This window comes from Ciconia boyciana, chromosome 1, assembly GCF_034638445.1.
Source record: "Ciconia boyciana chromosome 1, ASM3463844v1, whole genome shotgun sequence".
Lineage (NCBI taxonomy): Eukaryota > Metazoa > Chordata > Aves > Ciconiiformes > Ciconiidae > Ciconia > Ciconia boyciana.
The window spans coordinates 82,451,311-82,469,898 of record NC_132934.1 but is presented as its reverse complement, the minus strand read 5'-3'; the positions used below and the strand labels follow the sequence as shown (position 1 = coordinate 82,469,898).

The following is an 18,588-nucleotide window of genomic DNA, read 5'->3' as shown; positions in this document are numbered from 1 at the left end:
AATCATACTCCCAGTTATCCTGGCTTTTAGTTGACTATTTTTCCCCCCTCTCCATGAGTTGTCTCCTTCAATTAAATCTTGCAGCGCTCACAACTGCAGTCAGATTTAAAAGAAGGAATCAACTCAATTTAAAACAAACAAATAATCATCACCACTGATCTGTGAAAACAGATCCATTATGATCCTGACAGTTGATTTTCTCCTGTCTGTCTCTTTCTTTCTTATTTTTGACAAATTAGTTTGAACAACAGATTTCTATACATTTCTGCAGCTCCTAGCACATCTAGGAGGAGAGAAGGAATGGCTAAAATAGATGTAAACCTTAATAAATAATCTTAATTCAACTGAAATAAAAATTACTTGGATTCCTATGGTCATGTGAACATTGTGGTTTTCCCAAAGGCATGTCAAAAGAGCAGAAAATTTGAAAATGGCTAAGCAATATAAACCCACATAATATCATATAGAGTTAAGGACGTATTGTACATGGATACAATTCAAACTGAGGGTAGGGAAGAAATCTTGGTAGAAGAGGGGCTTCCGTTGTCCACCATTCCACATCCACTATTGTGGTCATAAAAATATCACAACCTTACAAAATTCTTCCTCTGCATTGCATAGCCGTGCTGTGCTGGAAAGACTCTAACTTATTTGAAGTTAGAATCATGGAAAAACTGGTTTGAAGGGACCTCTGCAAATCACCAGTTCAACTCTCTGCTTGAAGAGGGACTGTCACCAATGCTAGGTCAGGTCATCCACAGCTTGGTCCAGCTGACTCTTGAAAACCTCCGAGGAAAGATTCCACCACCTCTCTGGGTGACATGTTAAAAGCCTGCGCTACACCCTGGTGAAAACCTTTTTTCCTACTGGCCAGTCTGAACTTCTAAAGCTGCAACTTGTGACAGTTGCCCTTGTTTTTACGATCTGCCACTAATAAGAGTTCAGCTCCATGGTCATTGTAACTCGTCTTCAAGCAGTTACAGGATTCTATGAGATTGCCTCTTAGCCTCTTTTTTTGGCCAGACTAAACCAGCCCGACTCCTTCAACCCCTCCTTATAGCTTATGGGTCCTATGGCTCCAATCACCTTAGTAGTCCTCTGTTGCATCCTCTCTCCATTTTTTAAACGTCTTCCTTTCCATTTGAGGAACCTCAAAACTGACTGGAGAACCACAGTACTCAAAAGTGCTGAGGAGGATAATAACTTCCCCTGATCGGCTGGCCATACTTTTAATGTAGACCACTATGCAGTTTGCCTTATTTGCAATGAAAACGCATTACTGGCTCATTTTCAACTTGGCAGGCACCATAATATCCCATTGCTTTGCCACAGACATTCTGTTCAGCCAGTTGTTTCCCAGCCTGTACTGCTGCATGGTGTTAATCTGCACAGGCACAGAAGTTCACGATTATTCTCACTGAACTTCATGAGGTTTCTGTCGACCCAAAGCTCAGATTTCTCAAGGTCCAGCTGAATTGAATTTCTACTATTTGGTGTATTAAACTCTCTCTCTCCTGCCAATTTAATGTGATATACTACTCTTCTCAGGGTGCATTCTGTCTCACCATTTAGGTAATTAACAGAGATGTAATACTACTGGTCCAGTCCCCCACAGGCCACTTGTTATTTGTCTCTAATGAGACACCAAGCTATTGAAGACTACCTTTTGAACCCAGATATGCAGGCAATTTTCAATCAATCTAACAATCTATATCTCCAGCCCATACTTCCCCAGCTTCCTCAGTGAGAGATGGTAACAAAAGCCTCACTAAAGTCAAAGTCAGGAAATGCTATATCCGCTGATGTCCCCTCATCTACATAGTTAGTCATTTAATTGCAAAAGGCACTCAGGCTGGTCAAGTACAACATGCCCTTTGTACATCTGGGTCAACTGTTCTTGATTACCTTCTCATCCTTCTCACATTTGGAAACAAATTCCCTGAGGACGTGATTCATAATATTTCCAGGGATTGTGGTAAGGCTGACTGGCCTACAGTTCCCTGGACTCTCCTTCTTACTCTTCTTAAAGATGAGTGCAATGATAGCCTTTTCCGAGTCTTCAGGGACCTCTCTGCCATCTTTTTTCATAGATAACAGAATTGTAATTGCATCGCCCATGTCCTTCAGTATCCTAGCATAAATCCCATCCAATCTGATGGATTTGCATATAACCAGCTTTTCTAAGTAGTTCTGAAGAGTAAAATATTCTTTGTGTCCTGTGCAGCACTGCTTAATTATGTTCTCCTAGGCAAACTCTGGTTTTGTATAAAATCATATTTGGAATAGGAATTTATCATGCCTCTTGCTCAGTGGGCCACACTGCAAGATAGGTCATCTCTTGCCTGCACATTCAATTCCACACTGCTTGGGCTCTGAGAACACAGTATTTATCCTCACCTCACCCTTATAAAATAGGAAAGTGCTCTACCCTCTCATCTTAGTGAGCAGCCATCTAGCAAGAAGTACCTCTCACAAGTAGCCAGTGATACTGGAAAGGAGAGCACCCAACTCTTCAGAACACTAGGCCTCTAAATACTGATTAAAGGAGAAGAGAAACCTGAGAAATACCCACAGCACAAAGAGAAAACTTCTCACCATACCCTTAACAGTATCTCCAAAATAACTGAAGGAATGAAGACAAAGAATAACTCACCATTCTGACACATGACCTTATGCTCGCTTAACAGGACTAAAATTACTAGGTTTCATTCAGATTCTGCTAGGATGTGGTTCCTTCAGGGGAAGAGGAAGACCCAGTAAGACCCCCCTTCACTGACATCAGAGATCTCACTGCTGTCCTGACAAACCTGTGAGGTAACCTTCCTGAATGCTCCGTGCAAGACTGCGACATACCCTTTCCTCTGAATTTACCAGGGACCTACGATCGGCTGCAGACTTGTCACTACTTGCTTCCAAGTTGAGAAACAAGAGGACCCAAATGTTCCCTAGGACACTGCTTCCAGAGGTCTTCAGACAAATCCCACTGTGCTGTTGCCAACCCTCAGGGCTAAGAACGAACAAAAGGCAGCAAGCCATTTCCACCATATGCAGTTTTTAAACACTACTCCCTGCGCTATGCGTTAACACAATGCATTTGTACTGTGTTAAACTCATATTCATTGTTCACAGTGAAGTGGGAAACACAAGTGCAAAGCACTGTCTTGCTCCTCTTCATTCAGCATATGGCACACCGGCAGACCTCTCTATCTGTGCCTTGAAATCCACCATGTTTACCTGATTTCCACATACCCTTGCACCACGGATTATCACTCGTGTCCTTTGATATGCCCCCTTTGCTTTCGAGCACTAATACCGCCATATTACAAAGGAAAATGCACATCTCCAATAAGCATATGAGTAAACAAAAAGTACAGATGTAAGAGGCTTACTATACCAATAAAATCAACATGTTCTGGCAGAAAACATTCTCAAGATGATAGATACCTCTTCACCTGTAGCCCAGAATATTTTGTTCTCGTATCATGCAGTTCTGGTGGAGATATATTAATATATAATTTTTATGTTTACCCTAAGACATCAGAACATACCTTCCCTTGCTAACACTACACCAGATATTTATTTGCAATAGATTAAAAGGCTGATTTGAACAATGAAGAAACGCTCAACACGAAAAAGCGGCATCTACAGTTGTAGGTTTACAACTTAAGAACAGGAGGGCAAAGAAAATAGAAAGCTGATATATTTTATGTTAATTTTTCAGTCAGATTATTTCAGAATTAGCTTTTTAAAGAAAAGAAGGTAAATTGTCAAACTGGACAGAGTAATGAACTTGATTGGAGAGCTAGCTCTCCTAGTGAAAGGGTGGAAGGAGAAAGTATAGAAAACATAGCATTTTAAAAAGATGAGGCAATGAAGTATGACCTTTTCATCACAGAATTATAGTTATCCTTAATTTATTTTCCTGGCCTTAATCTTCCTGAACCTTCAAAACAAGTGTCATATAGATCTAATACCTCTATTGGCGCAAGTGGGTAGATCAGGTTTGGTAAGATTTTTGCACAACACTGTACAGAATAAAAAACAACTACCTATGGGACACCCTAGTGAAAATTCTATAATTAAAGGAAGCTGCTGCTGGCAATTATAAGCACTTTAGATTAAAAGTATACCAGAGAGAATATTTTGGGCACTATATTTTACATGGAGAGGACACAAGGTTGCACATAGCAGATAAGAATTTCAAAGACAGAAAGACAGACAAAAAGAGAAAAAAGGAGTGCAAGGAGGTGCCCATGTTAGTTCATAAATGAGTCAGCAGTACGGGTTGATATTTACACAAAGCTCTGAAAAAATACCTATAAGGAACTATAAGGACTTGCATGCATCACATGAAAAAGAATCCTATTGTCTTGATTACTTCCAACTATCAGACATAATAAATTTAGCTTACTCTTGTTATCCACGAGACAAGATACAAGCTTCCTGCTATATATCTAGGAATGCTACAAAACCTACTTCTATAACTCCACTTTTTATTTGTATAGCACTTTAAGGGCTCACAGTCATAATCACATTAGTCACATTAGGTGTAGGCGTGTGTGGAAAATAAGAGAACTATTCTCTTTGAAGGCACCCTGTCATTTAATGAAAGATAGCTTTCCTTTTACAGTATGGTGACTGTTTTAACATTTTGAACACATGAACTGTAGATCAGAGACGAGTTCATACAAAACACTCTGGATCACCTTACTTCATCTCCCAGAAGAAGAGTTACGTAGGTTGCCATGGAAATTAAGTGTTAGTGACAAGTAGAGTACTTGTTTTTTTGATAATGCAGATTACGTTGCTTCAGAATGCAAGAACTTGCCCATCTCCAAGGACGCAATCTATAGTCAGCGATGGAAACTCTGGCATTGCATATTATTTTTTCATTTGTCAACATGACTACCCAGTTTTTGAGGTGAACTACTGATAGTTAGATGTGCCAGCCTACAACCTGTAGGACTGAAAGTTTAAAAATGTATTTAACTTCAAGAGCAAAGCAGAGGCAGTCACAAAGCAACCTGTCCTCCTACATGTTACCATCCTGGTCTGGGGGAAATCTAGCCTTTCAGAAAAGTGTTCAGTATTAAAGTAACTTCAGCCTGTTTATGATTCACCAGCAGAAAGGTGGCTACTGAAATAAAACCATTTATTTACTTGAAAACCAAAGCTGCAGTAAATGTAACATTAACAGGCAAAGGTTTTCTGAGAGGAACCTGAGAAGTAAGACCCCCTCCAAGTGGTATAGTATGAGCAGCTAATGCATCTGCATGCTGTGATTGACTTGTTGTCATATGAGAGTTCAGTTTTGCATATGTGGTTGGCTCAACAGTATCACTCTCTTGGTAGAGCCCAGAGACCTCATCTTTAAACATGGGATGTTATCACATCATCTTGGAAGCATTAGTTTCATCTGATCCCTGACTTGCTTGCTGGAAATTCTTTGTGGGTAAGTTAATCAGCAGTAAGCAATGCCCAATCAGTTCTTGAAAAACCCTGAGCTAGCCAAAGCAACAGGCTTTCCATTGGTAGAGAATTCAGTGTTACCCTCTGCAGATAAACAACTGCTTCCATCACAGTTGTATATGGCCCAATACAAATACTCAGCAGAAAAAAAAAATGCTGGACCAAAACACCTGAGGCCCCATGCATGGAGCATTCCAGTACCAGGAACTGAACATCTCTTCTCCGCGTATCAACTGATTCGGACCCTGTAGCAAACAGCAGCGTGCAGGATTTGAGCCAGCTGCCGGTAAAGCACTCAGTTTAGCATAAATACAAGACAGCTTCAGAACATGGTGGAGATTTTCTGAGCCACAGGGATTAATACACAGCTAGCAGTTTGCCTGACGCTACATAGCAATGAAGGGTCAGTGATAGGCCAAAATCCAGGTGAAGTGATAAATCTCAGGCATGAAATCAGTCTTTAAGGACACAGTTAGACTCCTTATCTCCTCTGTCAGCTTAGTGATGGCAGAACTAGGCAAAGGAACAAAACAAAATGGCTGGGAGATAATACATAATATTAGGAAATAGGGGAGATGAAAAAAATATTAACTGAGAAACGCATCACGAGCCAACATTTCTGATCAAATCAATATATTGTTTAGGATGCCGTGAAACCTTGAATTCAAGTACAGTAGAAACCCACAGGCTGCTTTGAGGATACACAGGACAAGGCAGAGGTCACTGAACATAAATGTAAGAATGAAGAAAAATTAAAACTACAGCTAGACAGTGTTAGGGCAAACGTTACTGGTTACCTGCAGAACCCTGCCGGTTTTCCACTGAGTTGACAGGTTTGACTACTGCATCTAGGTACAAGATTTGATGGTTGGTTTGACACATACAACAGAGTATGGCATGAACACCCTGGTACCTACGGGCTCCTTGCCCTCTCCTCTCTGCAACAGTGTCATTAAGTTTATTTCAGATGCAAACAAAGGCACAAAAAAAGTGCAGAGGGGATCACTGACATTTTGTTCCATACTGGGAGTGTATTACCTTAGTCACTTTGCTCAGAGTATCTAATAAAGATAGCAGCAATGGGGGCTTGAAGGAGGTCACTGGTAGAAGACAGTGTCATTCAACGTCTGTAACGTCTTGATCTGGGATTTCATTTCTTCCCGCAGATGGCAAACTGAGGGCTCCATAGGGAAGTACAAGCAGAACCACATCACAGCAATAATGTACATTACCGGAGAAAGGATCATAGGGCACATAGAGAGCTAGTCTGAGAAGTTCCAGCTGCAGTCACAGGAATACAGTGGAATTTACTGCATGCAACGTTAGACTAGATGGCTATCAGAGCTCCAGGTCTGCATAAACAGATCTTTTGTCAGAAAAGCAAGCAAGTTGGTTTTTTGTAGTCTGCAGGATCAGAAAGAAGTAAAGCAGCGAGGCTGCAGCTATATGAAGCAAGGGCTAACTAAGGGTATAATTCTGTCTGTCACATTCAATTTAGAAATGTGAATACATGAGAGTTTGGGTGTCTTACTAATGGCCTGGGGACCAACAGTCTCAGTCTCTTCATAAATTTTTCATCCAACAAAGAAGTTGGGTGCTTTACAGCAATGGCATTCAATTCAACAGCCAAAGGAAATCTAGAAGCAGTCCTGGACCATGACGTTCCCCTTGACTTAAAGCTAGAAGCAATGAATAAGCTGATATCAGTGCATGCAACAGAAGTTTTGCCAAGGGCTCCTTCTGTAACAAAATTTCACCCTCGAAATTGTCCTTAAAATTAGGTTTAAACATAATCAGGCCCTCCATTTCAGACCAGCTGATAACAAAAATAAGTCCCACTGACAATACTGTGAGCATGTAAATTACCAGAAAGTGTTTTATGTTGGGCATGCAAGTCCTTTTCTCTCTCTCTCCCCTCCTCTCCCTCACGACAGAGCACTTCTGTAGTCCCCTACTTGAGCTATGGGCATATAACGGGGGAATGTCAGAAGAAACTTATTTCTTTTTATACTTAAAGAGAAAGATTTTTAATACTAATGCCCAATAAGACAGCATGTTTGTGAATAAGCAATGACAGGTGGTAAAAGCAGATGGTTTTGAAAAGATGTGCAGCAGTCCCTGGCTCCGCTATCCTAGCAGCTCCGCAGGATACTGGCAGAGAAAGTGGTTCCCCTCCTCTCCATCCATCGCCTCACTCAAGAAAGCCAGCAGCAGCCGACTTCACTGGCTGCCACAAAGCCAGGATAGGATGGGCAAAGCTCACTCACTCACGTTCTTCATCCCACCTCCAAACTGCTTCTCCCTCACTGCAGAAGCCCAGCCCATCACAAGCCGTTGATACAGGCTAACCAGCTGGGTGATCATCTGACAGGAGCCACAAAACCACCTCTGTGTTAGCTAGTCTTGACCAGGAATAGAGCGGGCAGAGCTCCTGGTTTCAGCAGTCTAGCACCGCAGTTATTCACCACAGACCATGACCACTTTGCTTCTGGGAGTTGCTTCTGAACATGTTACTTCTGACCACACCAGAGGAGGATATCTAAGAGGGAGCACCACTGAACGCTCCAGTGTGGAAGCCAGGCACAAATACCTGCCTTCCAGTAGAGACCTGTGCTGAAAGCGCTAGCTCTTGTTTCTGAAGGACTTGGTAATGAAGGAGGCATCTCAGATGCTTCAACCCTTCACAACCAACCAAACTTTCACTAGTGGTGAATGCCCTTGTGCTGTGGCTTAGCCCCAGTCAGCAACTAAGTACCACACAGCCACTTGCTCACCCTTCCCCTGGGTGTGATGGGGGAGAGATTCGGAAGAGCAAAAGTAAGACAACTCGTGAGTTGAGATAAGAACAGTTTAATAATTGGAACAATAATAATAACAAATTGTAATGAGAAGGAAAACAACAAGAGAGCAAGAGAGGAACAAAACCGAGGGGGGGGGGGGGGGGGGGAATTATACAACTGCTCACCACCTGCTGACCGATGTCCAGCCAGTCCCTGAGCAGAGATCACTATGCCCCAGCCAACTCCCCCCGGTCTATATGCTGAGCATGACATCATATGGTATGGAATAGCCCTTTGGCCAGTTGGGGTCAGCTGTCCTGGCTGTGCCCCCTCCCAGCCTCTTGTGCACCTGGCAGAGCATGGGAAGCTAAAAAGTCCTTGATTTAGTGTAAGCACTGCTTAGCAACAACTAAAACATCAGTGTGTTATCGACATTATTCTCATACTAAATCCAAAACACAGCACTATACCAGCTACTAGGAAGAAAATTAACTCTATCCCAGCTGAAACCGGGACACCTTGTGTCATTAGTCAAAGAGTGATACTGCAATGGGGAGCAAAGCTCAGAGAAGCACAATTATTCATATAAAAACTCAAAACAGAGGGAGCAGGCAAAAAAATTATTTCATATGTCAGTGAGAACAGTAATAGAAAAAAGTATATTTCCAAATGAGTGTTGTGTGTTTGGCCAAAACAGTGCTGACTACTGCAGCTACAACCTTCTCCCAGTTACTGTTACTTGTGCTTAGGGAGCAAAGACTAATGAGAAAACAGTGCATGCTCCATCAGCTGTAGCACATTTCTGCATGCTGCATCAGCTGTAGCACATTTCTGCATGCTGCATCAGCTGTAGCACACCACTAGTTAGTCAGCTGTAACTCTCTTTTGAGATATCACAGTACACCTATAAAGATGACTCAGGCAATTTCATATACCACTAATGAATCAGTACATGGTACCACCTCTGGCTACTATACATCTGTATAGCCCATTGTTAACTCCACGGTACACCCATCTCAAAGAACCTTTTAGAAGACTGCTGTGCTCTGTTAATACCTACACATTTTGTGAATAAATTAAGATCTCTCTTTTAGGATTTACTAAGGTGTATTGCAGGAATTACACTCCTCAAAAGGGCCGGTACCTTTTCTACATAGCATCTCTGCTTTTCAGATTTTCCTCAGAACCAGGTCTGATTGACTCAATGTCAACATAACACTCTTGTTTTCCATTTCTTTAAACAGTATAAGTGTATAGCTTTGTAAGAATCTTTCCCTTATTGTTAATCTACAGCATTGTTTACAAAATTGCAATCAATTTACATTTTCATAATTTCACTCACAGTATCAAGGTAGTTTCTGAAGGAATATTCTAGAGACAGTTGTGACACTACAATGTATTTATACTCAGTATCCCCTGAATAAGAAAAGGCCCTCCTGAACCATCTACGGCAAAATAAATCCACACTATTTACGGAAAATCAGGGAACCTTTCTTTCCTTCAGTCAATGGGGTTTATGGTTGCTTTCAAGAAGATAAAACAAAAAAGGGAGTTGTCAATCCAGCTGGCCCCAATTTTAGACAGCATTGCAGAAACACTTGTGAAAACCAAGTTTGTTTAAAGGTAGACACAAGCCATTCAAACCTGGAATCAAAAAACTTACATTTGTTTCCAGAGAACACCCCATGGTAAAATTGCCTCTCACCTTTGGGCACAATAAAATGTGGATCTGGGTTTGGATAAGGCAAGGCTGAAAGACAGCTTTAGAAGTTAAATTGTAAGCATCCAGGTTTGTGACCAGTCCTGCCATTCTTGCATGCATTAACCGGTCATTAAGTTTTGTATTTGTTCTGTTAACCCCACAGGACAACTTACTGCTTCTCAAAGCCGATACAGGTGACGGATACTGGCATAATGGGTTAAAAAGGAAATGAAGTATGAGGAAAACCTATCATACACGTCTCTTAGGGGCACAGCTGCCACACAATTACTTTCAGCAAAGGAGAAAACATTGGAGTTAAACACAACAGTGTATTTTTGTGGCACAAGGTATCTTTTTCTGTGAGCATGGGTGGAAGAACAGAGCCCTATGCAATTTCCAGTCACTTGAAACTGCCTAAGCATCGGTACACACACAGAGAAACACACATACAAGCAACTCTTGCAAAAGACAGCTAATATAAGCTTAGAACTGAACACAACTACAGTCGAACTACAGGTATTTTTGCCAAACCTTCAATATGTCTCATGCTTTAACAAAAACGAACCTAGACAGAGATTTGAGGGAGAGGGGATTTCCAGTTTCCAATAATTACCAATAGAACATTAATTATATGCCTACACACAAGATCCTACTATTGACTATTTCACTGTGTAAAGACCTAATTAGCTGTAATTTTAACACTGTATATCACCCAGACAACTACATTTTCTAAAGGAAGCCTGAAAGCACTATTTAGATAAGAATTAAAAAAAAAAAAACAAAAACCAAAACCAGACAAAATGTCTACCTCAGATGGTGTTAAAAACCCATGAGTTACAGGCTTACCATTCAAAATTTGAATGGAAAAAATATAATAAAAGACAAAGCATCTGCTGTAGTATACTCTTCGCTGTGGTAACAAGTGAAAATGAACTTTTGCCAGACGTGGCTGCGTACAAAGAGGGCTGAGATGCTACAAGTGCATGGTGACCCAGGGTGGCACTACACAGCAGTCCATGGGGACTGATTTGCAGAAGTCCAGGAGACCTCACAAGAGAGAGCAAACTAGGGAAATGCTCCCCCATGACTGCTCCCTATGGCTCTGACCATCCTGTGCTGAGAAATTATTGTTGTCAATATCAGAATCGTTTAGGTTGGAAAAGACCTTTAAGATCATTAAGTCTAATCATTAACCTAACACTACCAAGTCCACCACTAAACCATGTCCCTAAGCACCACATCAAAACATCTTTTAAATACCCCCAGGGATCACCAGGGATGGTGACCACTTCCCTGGGCAGCCTGTTCCAATGCTCAACAACCCTTTCAGTGAAAAAGCTTTTCCTAATATCCAATCTAAACCTCCCCTGGCACAACTTGAGGCCATTTCCTCTTGTCCTATTGCTTGTTACTTGGGAGAAGAGACCGACATCCACATCGCTACAACCTCCTTTCAGGTAGTTGTAGAGAGCAATAAGGTCTCCCCTCAGCCTCTGCTTCTCCAGGATAAACAACCCCAGCTCCCTCAGCCGCTCCTCATCAGACTTGTGCTCTAGACCCTTCACCAGCTTTGTTGCTCTTCTTTGGGCATGGTCCGGCACCTCCACGTCTCTCTTGTAGTGAGGAGCCCAAAACTGAACACAGTATTCAAGGTGCGGCCTCACCAGTGCCAAGTAGAGGGACAATCACTTCCCTACTCCTGCTGGCCACACTATTTCTGATAGAAGCCAGGATGCTATTGGCCTTCTTGGCCACCTGGGCACACTGCTGGCTCATATTCAGCCAGCTGTCACACCACAAACTTGGGCTTTATCAGCACAGGCCACATGTAAACACAGAGCAAAAATGACAGACTGTAGCTGAAGTAGTCTGCAATTTAAATACAGGACAAGCAGACTTAGAAGGAACAGGAGTGGTGGTGAGGGTATAAATTGGGTAAGTGGCAGAACTAATTAATCCCAAAACCTGAATTCAGAGCTCTACACCTTGAACAGAGGGAGGTAATTTTTTAGCATGCCAGAGTAAGGCCCCACCTCCTTAAAGAATACAGGTATTTAAAACAACTTTTTGTCCTTCAAATTTCCTCTTTCACTCGGTTCATCAGGCCCTTGAAGAGTATGTCTACACACGTGACTGGAAACAGACAGGTACCTCTCCTCAGTCTCCAAATTGCTCAGACACAAGCCAAACCCAGTCCGGAAGCCATGCGGAAGTGTTAACACAGCACTGAGCAAGCTTGTTAAGCTGCAGGTCCATCATCTTTTTAAACTGGTCCAAATGGGACTCCTACCAAGCACGATGAGGACCAGCCTGATCTTCCCCCAAGTGCACGTCTCTGCTGACTCCTCGGTGCATTTTAGTCATGAATTGAGTCAGACCCTGGAACTCCTCCAACTGAAAACCAGGCCAACAGCAACAACAAGAGCGGATTTGCATTTGGCCACAAGTGATAGTACCAGCACAAGCAAGAGACGAGGAATGTGTAGCCAGAGGTGAGGCAGGAGGCTGACCCTTTGGCAGGAGCCCACATTTATGGCAAATTAAAATGACTGCTGAACCACTGCCTTTGCCTTGCAGAAAGGCAAGTTTTAGTTAGCTCCAGCACAGCTTCACGTTAATACAGGTGAACACCTCCCAGGCAAGAACCGCCCTTGTGTAATAGCTTGTTGTGCCAGGGAAGTGAATGTGCTTCAGATGATACTTATTTCTAGGTATGTCTGGAGATGCCTACCTCTTTCCATGACCTACCGCTAATAATTTAGATAATGTTAATCTTATTGGACAGCATTGCAATATTCAAACTTTCATTTCTTAAGCCTCCTTTGTGGACCCAGGACCCTTAGGGAATAAGAATACTATAATTTTTAATAGTAATAATGGGATGATAATCAGCTACAGAGCAATGCTAACATTATTCCCTGCAGCAATTGTCCTCAACATTTTCCTACAAACACAGCAAAACCAAACAATACAATAAGATAAGCAATAACCCCCAGATGAGTTGAGCAGTCATCAGTAGATTTTCCCCAACCCCACTGAGTTACTCTCCACTGCCCTTCAGCTTCTATGAACTACTCAAATCTGTGGTATCACCAAAAAAAAGTCTCCCCTCCCTTTCCCATTTCAAAACATGTATTTTTTTCTCCTTCCCTATGCCCTCATTTACATGATCTGTCCCTTGTATAGATCAAAATTACTTGTCCTTGGGAAAAAAAAACTGGCAAATTGATCAGAATCAGGAGCTTCCTACATGGAATGTAAGGCAAAAAAAGAAGTTATTTTACAATGATGGTTTCATACTGCAGACTGTCCCCTTGGAGCAAGGATCTACACTCTGCCACAGGACTTGAAATCAGCGGTGTCCAGGAGATTTATGAAGACATCGGCCACTCATTCGTGTTCCTCTACCATGCCATGCAGACCAAATGGCAGTCTCTGTGCCTTTGGTTATATTACTCATATTCCCTGCCACAATCTTTCTACCCTGTCATTACCCATGTTCTCCATTCCAGCACCCCCACACCTCCCCAACCTCCCCCACCCCCGAGATCCAGGTCTGTAAGATCTGAACTGACTTTGGGGAAAGCATGGGAAGTTTATCAGTGCAAGCTGCCTCCATAACAGAGTCGCAAACTTTGTCCTTCTGTTAACAGGCCATTCCCTACTACTTTTCTGGCAGTCTATCTCTAGATTGTTCTTTTTTTGCCCAGCTGACATGCTACAGGTTTTATTTACTCAGGCTTTTCTTACATGGTCTTCAAGATGTTTTAGAACTACATTTCCTCACCACTAATCTAAACAAGCCTTAATAGGGATTAGACTTGAAACCCAAATTGTCAGAACTGAGGAATTTGCAGTTTTGTTACAGTATCAGATGCATCCTTGAACATCCTCTAAATATAGTAAAAGGCTGGCCTAAATCTGCTATTGCTTCATGTTTAATTCAAATACCTTTGAGTGAATGCATCTCTCCTCCCCCAAAATTTTCTATTCTCATCACCTATGCATTGAAGTTTATAGCAACTTTAACGTAGACAAACACCCCAAAACACAGAGGAAGTGTTTTAAAAACTTGTTTCTACAAAACTATAGTTTATCAGAGGGAGAGAACACAATAGATCTGGATACTAAAGCACTACATTATAACAGGGATTTTACAACTTCTCTAAAGCAACTATCAGTGTAATTTTTAAACTATGTTTAAAACTTTAAAGAGAAGATGAGTACATTATACAGTAATGAGCAGAACTTGCACTTTCCTATTCAAGAACATTACAGGTAAGCAGGAAATGATGCTGCTTTTGATATAGTAGATGCAAATGAAAACAAACTCCAGTAGCAGATCTCTGAACTGCCATCAGCTTCTTATCAAGTGGAGGTGAAGGTTCCCAGAACGCCAGCACACGCAGAAAGTTACACTCTAAAGTAACGTGCCAAAGCAATGTGAGCTTTGGTATTAGAAGCTTCTGAAAGGCCATGCATTTTATTACACCTTTGGGATCACCTAATAGTTCCATTTTACACTTATTTTAATACAAATTCAAGTGAACCAGGATGAGAGCAGATATGGATTTTGGAGTACATTTTTCTAGCCTAATAATGACCTTCACAGATAGCAAAACCTCCGTCTAAATGAAGATGCAAAACTAGCCTTTTGACTGAATTTATAGTGCAATATCTCTGGGTGAAGCAACTCCCATTTAGTTTTACTGCTATCCACTGCAAGATAATGGTCTGTCATTAGTTATTTGTCTCTCTAGTTATGCCCTTAAAAGGCTCCAAGGCAAACACGTAAAAGCAAATTATTCTGAGTAACAACATTACTGTAAAGGACTGTGTAAGACAAGACAAGGTCACGTGTCTCTAGTTTCTAGAAAACCGAGGATATCCTCATAGGATCCTGTATCAAAATCTGGGTTAAATCTTTGTGGTGCCATGTTGGGTGGATGGGCAGCAGGGGCGTCCAGTAATTTCCCAATCAAGAGACAGAAAACAGCATCAAGGCTCAGAATAAGGAGCCCTCCTCATACGGCTAAAACTCTATTGCTGCCTCATACTACACTAAAAAAAAAATGTATGGGCCTAATAGCAGGGAAAACGAAAAGGCAAGCTTCCCTTAAAATTGTATTAGATCTTCCTGGGGTTTTTTTATAGCATCGCACTGAAGATTACCCCTACCCGGAGCAAACCCTGCTGTGAAGCCTTGCGGAGCCGCTCACCACGCTCCTCTCCTCATTCATAGGGCTGCGCTCCCGTTGAACTTTCCAAGGAGAAGCCGAAGCCCCGGCTCGGTTGGGCTGGGGCCGCCGCTCCCTCCCGGGGCACCGCCCAGCGCCGGGGGTCCGGCCCGGCCCGGCCCCGCTCCGGCCACCCACGGCTCCCCGCTGCCCCGCCGCGCTGGGCCAGGGCTTGCCCCCAGGCCGCGGTACCTGCCCTGCCCGGCACGACCCGGCCCGGCCCCGGCGGAGCCTCCCGCCACCGCAGCAGCCGCGGGCGCTGCAGCCGGCCCAGCCCCGCCGCCCCCGGCCGGCTCTCCCCGCCGCCTTCCTCGCCTCCTGGGCATCATCCCTCCACAGCGTCCTCCTCCTCTCCCCCACCCTTTTTTTTTTTTTTTTTGCTTCCCCCCGATGTCCCCCAGCGGGTTGTTACCTTCAATTACTGCTTTTCCGACCAATTCCTGCCTCAGAACCGCTGCCCCCACCTTCCCTAGCACACAAGCAACTCCCGGCAAAGAAAAGGTGGCGGAAAAAAGAAAAAGAAAGAAAAAAACCCACAAACCTCTCCTCCCCCTCTGGTCTGATACTATATATCCGGCCGGGGGAGGGAGGAGCAGCGCCTCTGCTCTGCTTTCCCCTCAGCCGCCTCTCGCACCGAGCGGCTGCGGCCGCGCGTACCCGGCGAGGAGGCTCCTGCCCGGGCATGCGGACCAGCTCAGGCCGCCCGCGCTCGGCTCCTCTCCTCCGCCTTGGCCGGCCCTGCTTCCCTGCGGCCGAGCTCAGGCTAAATGGCAAACGGCGTGGCTCTGCAGCAGGAGCCGCTAGGCACGCCAAGCACACCCGGGGTGGGGGAGAGGAGCCATCCCCGGCAGGACTCGGCCCCGTGCCCCCGCCTCAGGAGCCCCCCGCTCCTTCTTCCCCGGTCCCCGCCGCTGCTGGCGTCGCCCAGCAGCAGCGAGGCAAAGCCACGTTTCGCTGCCCCCTCCCTGCGCAGCCTTGCCTGCGCGCTCCCCTCGTTAGCCGTGCCGCAGGGTACCCGGGCACGCCGCAGCAGCCCGCGGAGGAAGTCAGGCGAGAAAAGGCTCCCTCCCGGAGGGCTCCGCTCCTTACCGGGCTGGCGGGGCTCCTCTGCCGGCGCGGCCGCCTCCGGGCTCGCTGGGGCCGGGGCGGCGCGCAGGGGGCGAGCGGCGGCGGCTCCTCAGCGCCTCCCCGAGCCCCTGCCCTGCCCTCGTCCTCCTCCCGCCCCCGCCCGCCTCGGAGAGCGGCAGCGCTGGGCGTGAGCGGGCGGTGGGGTTTGCGGGAAGGAGGGCTGGGCTGCAGCCCCTGCAGGCGTCCAGGTGAAAGGAGACGGGCAGGGAAGGGGGCGAACCGAAAGCTTTCTAAACCCATGACGAAGGGGCAGGGCAGGTGGCCCCTCGGGTGTCCTCCGAGGTTATTACACCTCCTTCTCTCTTCAGCTTACAGCAGAATTTACCTCTGTGTTTAAAATGATGAGGAAGAATGTTGTACACAGAAACAGAGTTATAAAATCGGCATATTAAGTTAATTACACAATTATTTGCCTTACAAGCATTAGGAAAAAACCGAGACATGCAGTATACCTACTCAGCCACGAATACCTACCTTTGCCACGAATATTAATTTTCTCATTTCAGCTATAGAAGATACACCCTTAGAAAGATCTTTCAACCCAACATGAGAATTGGCAAGATGTGGTGCTTTTATATCCTCTTATTACACTTACAGTATGTACAAGCATTAATTAATTTTAGAAGGTTGTGTTTATCTAATTACTGTCTTCAATTTATCAGTGCTGAAAAAAAGCCAGCCCCAGAGAAGCTGGATAAGATGCCCAGTGATGCCTGACTCAGTATCACAGCTGTCAGCAGAACTCCACCCACACAGGGATTAGGTAGTACACCTACAGTTGCAGTTCTCCAGCCACTAGCTCCTTCCTTGAGAAGCTTAAAGGCTGCAGGTGCCTGCCATTTCTACATGAGAGCTCCCTGCGCTTGTCAGTTTGCACACCTGGGCACTAGAAGCCTAAGACTAGGTGGAGTCTCCAAAGCCTTCACATTTTCATCTCAGTCTGGCTAGTGTCCTTACAGTACACATGCCGCTACTCTTAATGTGACACCTGGGCATAGGGCTCCAAGACCAATGTGGGCCATAAAAGTCCAAATTGCCCAGGACACAAGATCTATGTCAACTGCTCTCCACGCTACACCTACAGAGGGTTGTATGGAATAGGATTGTATGTGTGGGGTGAGATAGAGCCATTCAAGGAATTCATCCCATGCAAAGGGTCGCGGTGTAGAGTACATTGACTTCATCATTTGTATAGATCGAAGAAAGGCTACTAGCTTCACAAATAAGTAGATGCTATCTCAATGGATTGGAGCACTCAACAGGAGAGTGGAAGCTCTGGCTTCAATTTCATTTTTTCCCTTACAAGGAAAAACAGCCTACAACTTCTTTTACGGTTGGACTCAATGACCTTAAGGGTCTTTTCCAACCTAAATGATTCTATGATTCTGTGATTCTAGCAAATAAGTTTTTGGATTCATCCATTGGAAATGTAGTGGGAGGGAACCTGCAAGGGAAGTAACCACAGGAAGTGGTTCTTACCTGAGGAAGTCCCAGCTATTTGCAGAGAGTGAGTGATGGTTGCTGGGATAATTCTGCGTAACCAGGGTTTTGGTTGCCTACATCTCAGGCATATTCTTTAACATAAACATCTGCCTTGACAGACTGGCCAGGCCTCTGTCTAAACTGAAAAAGCCATACCTGAACTGCCAGCTGAAGGCGACTACTTGGCACCAAAATGGGGAACAAATAGACAAAGATGTGAATTAATAGAATAGGCAATCAGGTGTGGCTTTGTTCAAAGACCATGATCTTGCAGTCTGAAAAATAACCAGAAGGAAAGTTTCTGGGAAGCGGAGAATGAGAGACGACTATTGCTAGCATTGTCTTTCCAGACATTGAATAGAGAGCTTGATAAGCATCAGTTCCTGCAGAAACTCTTTCAAGAGACATTGCATGGGAGACAGTACATTCAAATCTACGAACCTATAGAAATTCCTTTGTGAAGTTTCAAAAAAGCAGGCAGGCTTGAAGAACAGTTCCCAACTAAGAGCCAATTAGGACATTAAACAGGTAGCGTGTCAGAGACAGTTCATGACAGCTTCCCAGGAATCTCTAGAAAAACCTTGAGGGGATAATTTGGTTAAGGAGAAGAAGAAACAAGAAATAATCATTAAAACAGTGTGAACCTGAGAAGGCTACCCTTTGAACCGATGAACTGAATGTTCAAATGATTCTATGATTCTATAATATACACCAAGTGAAGCAAACTGAAACGTAATGGAAGATGTGTTTTTTGAATCATCCTTTAGACAAATCCTAAAATTCTAATTAA

General features: G+C 44.0%; 1 protein-coding gene across 4 annotated transcripts in view; it reads right to left on the bottom strand.

Moving 5' to 3' along the window:
- FAR2 (fatty acyl-CoA reductase 2) overlaps positions 1–16,383 on the bottom strand; it is a 159,812-nt gene extending 143,429 nt beyond the window's left edge. The window contains exon 1 of one of the 4 annotated variants that reach the window (XM_072877452.1): positions 16,278–16,383. The gene's annotated coding sequence lies outside the window, so the exon portion shown is untranslated. Of the gene's footprint in view, positions 1–15,600; positions 15,714–16,277 lie in introns of those variants that run through there. The other 3 variants (XM_072877479.1, XM_072877461.1, XM_072877470.1) reach the window with 3 other exon arrangements.
- Positions 16,384–18,588: the final 2,205 nt, after the last annotated feature.